The following is a 7,416-nucleotide window of genomic DNA, read 5'->3' as shown; positions in this document are numbered from 1 at the left end:
ACTTTTTATTACGTGGTTTTAAAAATAGTTTTGTTTGATGATCTTTTTAAATTGAAAAATCATTCAGCTATGAGAATAATATGTATTTTAATACTGGATTTTAAAATGGAAAGTTTATGTTTCCTGGCTTCAGGAAAAAAAGGATTGCAAAAAATCCCCAAACCACTACATGAAAATAGATAAAAGTGTATTGAAAAGCATTAACTCAAATCAATATTCTGGAACATACAGAAATGAAGCAAAACACAAGAAATAGTGTGTTTGGGAAGGAATAATAAGACTTTCTGAAGTTACAGTGCATGAGTGGGGAAAAGATATAACTGGGAATTGCTTCAGCTATGTGGTGAAGTTGGTTCTTTCCATTCCCGAATCCAGAGTTTAATTCCATCTTAAATTACCAAAGTCATTGGGTTACACAGAGGGAGTGGAGTCTTCTAGTATTTGCCAAGGAAAATCAATAACCTGTGTCAGGTATGAAGCTGCACTAAGCAACTGCCATTTTCTGATCATTTGCTTTAGTAAATATTTTTTCACGGCGTATTGAAATTGCCCTAAAATTTCCACTTTGAGAAATTATTCTGTTCTTTTAGAGTTGCTTAAAAATATCAGTCATTAATGATTGTGGCACATTAGCCACTCAGAAAAGTTCATATCTAAATAATTGAGCATAAAACAAATGAATTCATTTTATTTTCTAGTATCAACTCCGGTTGTTTTAAGATGTCAGACCAGCAGAGTGAACCATAACAATCTTATCACTTACATCCAAAATTACTGCATGAAGTTAACATGGTTAAGTTCAGATAACCATGTCAAGTGGAAAGCACTTAGGAGGAAACAGATACCCCAGCTGAATACTCTTACTGCTGCTACTGAGTCAGTGATGCAAGTTCCAGATGTAGGTTATTCAAAGCGAGGTCAAGAAGTACTTTACGGGCTGTACTTTGTGCTATATACTTACTTTGCAACCCCAAAACTATATTCTTATGTTCCAGATGACATATAGTGTAGTTAAAGGCTATAAACAAATTGCTATAGATAAGATCCAAGCAGCATTGAGCAATTTAAGTATAAATTAGGTGGATTTAGATGCTTAGTCCAACAGAGACATCAATAAAAACCTTCCAAAAATGGTAAGCAGCATCAGGATGCATAATCATTTACTTGAATACTCATTTAAACACTGAAAATTTTGCTGTTCGTGCCCTGAAATCTCACTGTCTGGGTTGAGTTTAGCATCAGATGCTGAGTCTGAGTTAATCAGCCTCATAGAGCAGCAAAATAGATGAACTTGAGGTAATATAGTTGCATGGCTTCCTGGCCATATATGTTTCAGATCTAGCCAACTCTTGTCTGACTGTGACTATCTTCTGTGTCAGAACAGTCAACACATAGTCAGGTTGAGACACAGAGGAATATCACCAAGCATCTGTCTCTCTCATTCTAGTTGAGTAATGTACTGGTGTATTGCATGGCTTTTCAGTTCTATATTCCCTTCTATTTTCTGCTTTAGACTTCAGGGAATGTGTGCTCCATAGCCATCCGAAGGTTTCAGTAACAATTGGCATTTCCTTCAGGAGTCACCAAGCAGAGACAGGTGCATTTGGAGGAGAGAATGTCAGAAGTATAGTAGCAATCTCTTCAGCCACAGTGATTATTGTATCCCGCAGCCATAGGGAGGAGAGGAGAGAAGATCCAACAGCAGGAATTGTGCAGCAAGATTGATTTATTTAACTATTTTACACTCTTTTATAGACCTTTTTCTTTATAGTCTAATTGGACAAAGGATCAGCCACCACCTGGGTGGATTGGCTAGAAATCCTAAACATCCATTGTCAAAATATTTTTGTACTGTACCATAAACTTAGTCCTACAAGGTCGCAGGTGTTCATCGCTTATAGAAGTTCTGCTATTATCTTCCGTGAGAGAGAAAAGTATCCCACGGGTTAGAAAGAAGCAAGAAAATTCTTGCTAGCAGCAATATTGTATCCACACACAGTAGCCCTGATAGGAACAGGGGCCAAAATAATCCCCACTGAGGTCATCAGACATGAAGTGTCACCTCGGGAAATGGATCTCAGTGTCGCAGTGCTTCAGACTGCTATAGGACTCCTGTCCTTCCTGACACAGACAGGAAGTCAGTGGTCATATGTGCACAGCACAGCCAGCCCTACACAATCCCTGAGGAATCAGAGATTCTCTAGTGTAATGCTACATGTGTGAGAAATGCCAGCAGTCTGTCAAGAAGATGGGGACCTGTCAGTTTCTCCATAAATCTTTCCTTGCTGTGAAGCCTTTTGACACATTTTTGTCCTCTGCAGTAGATCTGTGCTGACAGCTCTCTTTCTAAGTGATATTACCCATTTTTAAGGAATATTCTCCATGGATTTCCAGATTTTTCATAGACAGTCTTATTTCCCAGTCAGTTGCTTAAAGTCTGAGCTGCTGACCTTTTAATATTTTCTTCATCTTTGTTCACTTCACTTCACTGCTGTACAGTACTAGAACCAGCAAACACACAACTGTGATCGGGGAAGGGCAAGACTCTGTTTTACACTTGGAAATCTGTTCCTGCAGTTGCTGTGGTTGCAGCTCCAGTTTTGTTAAAAATATAAAGCTTTGGAAAGGCACATCATAACCAAGAAAGCCAGCATGAACCCAAACTTAATAACATTTCTAAACCCATACCCCCCGTAATCCACCTTTCTCAACTTGCTCATGAAAACAGTAATTAAATCCACTGTGCCTTAGATAGCTGAACAGAAGACAAGACTGAGAAAATGGTGATGTACACTTTCTCCTTTCACCTTTTGTCTTTTTATAGTGAAGTACTTTGCTGATACGTAGTTCCTTTCATATAAATATTTCGCTTTTCCAAATACTGCAATATATCTTCAAGAAGAACAGTATACCAAACAGAAAAAAAGATTCCCTCATCTCCATCCTTAATGTCAAGTTTGAGGGAAAGGAAGGGGACGTTTTATTTTCCTCTGGCATATGTCTAATGACACGTATTTTGTTATATATCAAAACTACTAAAGTTATTTGCAATCTCTTGGATCCTATTATGCTGTATCATACTCGCGGGTCTGATTGAACACCACATTTAGATCATTGCTCTCTAGAGCTTCCTGAGGAGGTGAAATGGAGAGGGAGGTACAGAACTCTTCTCCCTGGTATCCAGTGACAGAGTGTGTAGGAATGCTTTCAAGCTGCATCAAGGGAGGTTCAGAATGGACATTGGGAAGCATTTTTTTTTACCAAGCGGTTGGTCAATCACTAGTCAAACACTCTAGGCTTCCTGGAGGGGTGGTTGGTGATTCAAGCTTGTTACTGCTTAAGAGGCATTACAACACCCTTAATAATATGCTTTAACTTTTGGTCACACCTGATGCAGTCAGGCAGTTGAACCAAATGTTTTAGGTGCCTTGTAACCAAACTGTTCCATTCTATTCTAGTCAAAACTTGCACAGATGTAATTCATAGTTTTTATCAGTAGTTTGTGAACTTTTCTGTAAAACGTTTATTTTCCCTAAATGTCATTACAATCCTAAGTGAATTAAGACAACTGGAACTTTAAACCACCATATTTTATCCTACATTCTTCTTGTACCATCAGAGTAAAAGCATTGTAAACTGCAATATTAAGAAAATTATTCAATATTTTGTTTACAGTTTCATGAATGGTACTTGTTAAATTTCAAGGAAGCAGTTAATCCAAAGATAGTGAATATAAGAATGAGTCATAAAATTTCTGAACACAGTAACTTTTTATTTCTGTCTTACTGTACTCACAAATAAGATACTACCTTTCAGGGTGACACTGGAATTGTTTGGACCTCGAAGTGTAATGCTTAAATTAAAAATGTGCACTCTTCAAATCATTAATGAATTGGGAGGCAAAGAAATTCTGAATTAGTTACTGGCTTCTTGTCATTTTTTGAACAGAGGAGAGTAATTTAATTGTGAGCTACAGAATTACTAGCTAAGAATGTGTCACTTGTAAATTTATGCAGTTCAAGGAACTGTGATCATACTCTCAACCCAAACAGATCTGTTCATTTTAAGAAATAGAGTCAACGAAGTTATTAGTTTTTAGTAGAGCTGAGCAGGAGATATTTCTGTGAACAGATTTTAAATGTTTTTCTGTTGTCCACTGTGAGGAAAAAAAGATTTCAAAAGTCCTCTGTGAAAAACTTTTCTAAGAAAATATTCTTAGAATAGCTCAACATATAGGGCACTTGTAGACTTATGGAAGAGTTCCGTTCTATATTATGTTGTTTCTTTGGCTATCTATTTAAATTGAACAGGTTTAATAGAAAAGCTTTGGAAAATGGACCTAGATGAGAGAAATATTTGAAAACTTTCATGGCATTTGTAGAACTGTAACCCAGTTCATATTCTACAATTTTTTTTTCTTTATACAAAATAAGAGTCTAGATACATGGCAACCACAAAATCCATCTGGTTTTGATCAGATTTATTTCCTTGTCCTAGGAAACACCTAGGAATTAAAAATTATTTTATATTCATCATAATTTTCCAATTAAAAAGACCACAATAGTTTTCAATAGGCCCTAGTTTCCACAGAAGATGTGTATATGAACTCATTTCTAAAATATAGATGTTTAAAATTTGCAAATCTTATGTTTTCAGTTTGTGTGAACTCTTTTACTGAAGCAATTCATGAAGGTAGAAAAGCTATCATGCATTTTAAATGTGATTTTTTTTGTCCTTTATGAGGAAACCCTATTCAATTAATTTTAAACAAAGTAAAATGCACTCTAATATTTTCTGATTTTTAATAACCCTAATGTTCAAAATCAGAGATAACTATCCAAGTTTTCTAAATATTTCAAATGCTTTATATTATTCCTAAAATTCACATAACCTTTAGCAATCAATAGAGTTGCAATCCTGTAATTGGAAAACACAATGACTGTTTGGGTCTTTGCTCTTTGAACAAGATAGCCTGGAGCAGACTCTGAACTTATCTTGATTAGCATAAAGAAATTTTGGACACAAGAACCACTTAGCAATTTCTTCTTAAGTCTTGCTCCCAGAAAGTTATTTTCTGCTCTTTTTTTATCCCCTCCTCTTCACACACAGTAGTATGGAATTTAAAAAGATTTAACTCAAAGTTTATAAATAAACCAAAGGATCGAAACTCCATAAGATATTTTAAGACCGGGATGGACTCATTATTACAGATGAAAGGCTTGGGTACTTGCCTTTAACTTTCAGAGAATTATGAAAGGCATTATTTTCTCACAAAGATATATGAATACACTCATGGTCCTCACAAATTCCTAGAGAGATGAAATCAAAAAAAGCTTTCCAAAAATGAAGAGGTAGAGAATGAGTTCTGAAATTTCTCAAGTTATTTCTTGTCCTTACATTGATGGTTGTTACTGAATTGGAATTGTTGCAGATTTCAAACTGAGTATGATCTCTCAGATAGAAGAGTGGTATAATTGAACACCACAGCCTTTTAATTCTCCTTTCTCCTACTGAGAGATACTTTTGCAGTCCAAATGGGGGTATTTCTTTTCTGTAGGGTTTCAGACTTTAGAGATGTTAGCGTGCATATATTTCTCTCTCCGTATATAGTGACTTTAGCTCTGAATTCCTTGAAATGTAAACAAAGGGATTAAACATTATGATGCTTAGAAATGTACTGCCTGGAAATGAAAGATCCACCTCTCAAAATGAAGCACATAATGTTGGCTTAGACACCCAGGTGTTCCTGTAGACGTAATACCGGACTTGCTCCCCTATAGGGAAATGACAGCAGCATTGTCCTGAGTGGGAGAGACGTCTGAGTCAGACAAAGGACAGCTGAAATTGCACTGTGGCCTCAGAGGACTATCTCAGGAGGTGCTCCTGTGAAATGAGTATTTTAGATTCTAATCCTAGAATCCACAAATTTGGGTCCTAAATTTAGAAGAATTTAATAAATTCACACAGAGAAAAAAAATCGTTAAAAACTCACTTATCAAGCTCAGATACTTCAGGCAATTTAATATCTAAGTTTTAAATAAACAATTAGTTGCCTTTAGGGTCTGGTCTTCTTTTAGTTTGTGATTACTAATTGACACCTCCGTTCAGTAATTACTAATACAGAGTTTAGTTATCTAGAATTTGGACGCATCAGTCTTTCAGTACTCATTTGTAACCATCTGATTTCTTCAATGTAGTGGAGAGCAGAAACTCTTCGTATGTTCCATAATTTAGTAGGTTGGAAACATGTCTGGGATTTCAGAAATTTAGGTTTGTGAATCAAATTCTTACACTGAAGTGGCTTACAGTTTGCTTCAACAACTACATTGGCAAGTGCTCTCCAGTATGGGATTAAAAACGCCCTTGAGAGATAGGTGTTAGGAAGTTATTTCACAGTGACAGCAGGGATTATAGTCAGAAAGGTTTTGCCTGAAATCTTAGTTGCCAACTTACCCAAGGCAGCTTAGCAGGGCTGGTGGTATGTGGGAGGTGAGCAGCAGTATTACAAAGAATGGGTGAACTTTCTTTTCTAAATGCCTGAACATTTAGCTAAGAACAAATACAAGAAAAATAATGGGAAAAAAAACCCCAAGTCTAAAACAACAAAAAAAACCCCAAACCCAATTCAAACAAAACAAAACCAAACCAAACGCAATGGACTCTTGAATGTAGATTACCATATCATGAATACCAATGTCCAAAAATTTGCCACAGAAACCATGTGAGAAACCTGCAGCAAAGGATCTCTTAACATATTTACAGATAACGAACAGGGTACTTACATGTTCATTCTCATTAAGATAATCCTTCAAATCAATAAGGTTAATTCCATTTCTGAGACTTGAAAATTTGGAAAGCAATCATGAGACTCTGTTTCACAAAATAGATAAAGAAATAGATTGGTGGCTTGCATAAAAAAATTCTACTTTCACATCTGTATTGGAATATGTTTGTTTAATTATTTAAATACAGGAGTGAGTATGTGTTTGCAATTTCTATAATGGTCTTACCCTTCCTTAGTGAGAAATTGATGAGGGACGTCCAGCAATCAAGGTCTCAAAAATGTAGTTAAAGAGAATTCGGATATTTTTAATTCTGAATATGGACAGCTATTCATATTTAAGTCAAAGCCTCCACTCTCCATGGTGGGAGAGTTTTTGAAGAAAGTTCTAAAATAAATTTCTTAAGCTTTTTCATTTTTTTCCTGTATAACTTGTCAAACTCAGACTTAAATATGAAAGATTTCATTTACAGATATAGATAGCATATTCTTAGTAAAATTGAAGTTGTAGCAGTGCTGCTATTCCACATACTTTTCTCCCAGGAAGAAAAATGACAAACCTCCTGCACACAGGAGCAGACAATTTTTTTTCTTCGACTAATTTTGCATCCTTTCACATCTAGCCCATTTTACGT

This window comes from Corvus moneduloides, chromosome 3 (genome assembly GCF_009650955.1).
Source record: "Corvus moneduloides isolate bCorMon1 chromosome 3, bCorMon1.pri, whole genome shotgun sequence".
NCBI lineage: Eukaryota > Metazoa > Chordata > Aves > Passeriformes > Corvidae > Corvus > Corvus moneduloides.
The sequence above is the reverse complement of the archived record's forward strand: the minus strand, read 5'-3'. Positions refer to the sequence as shown.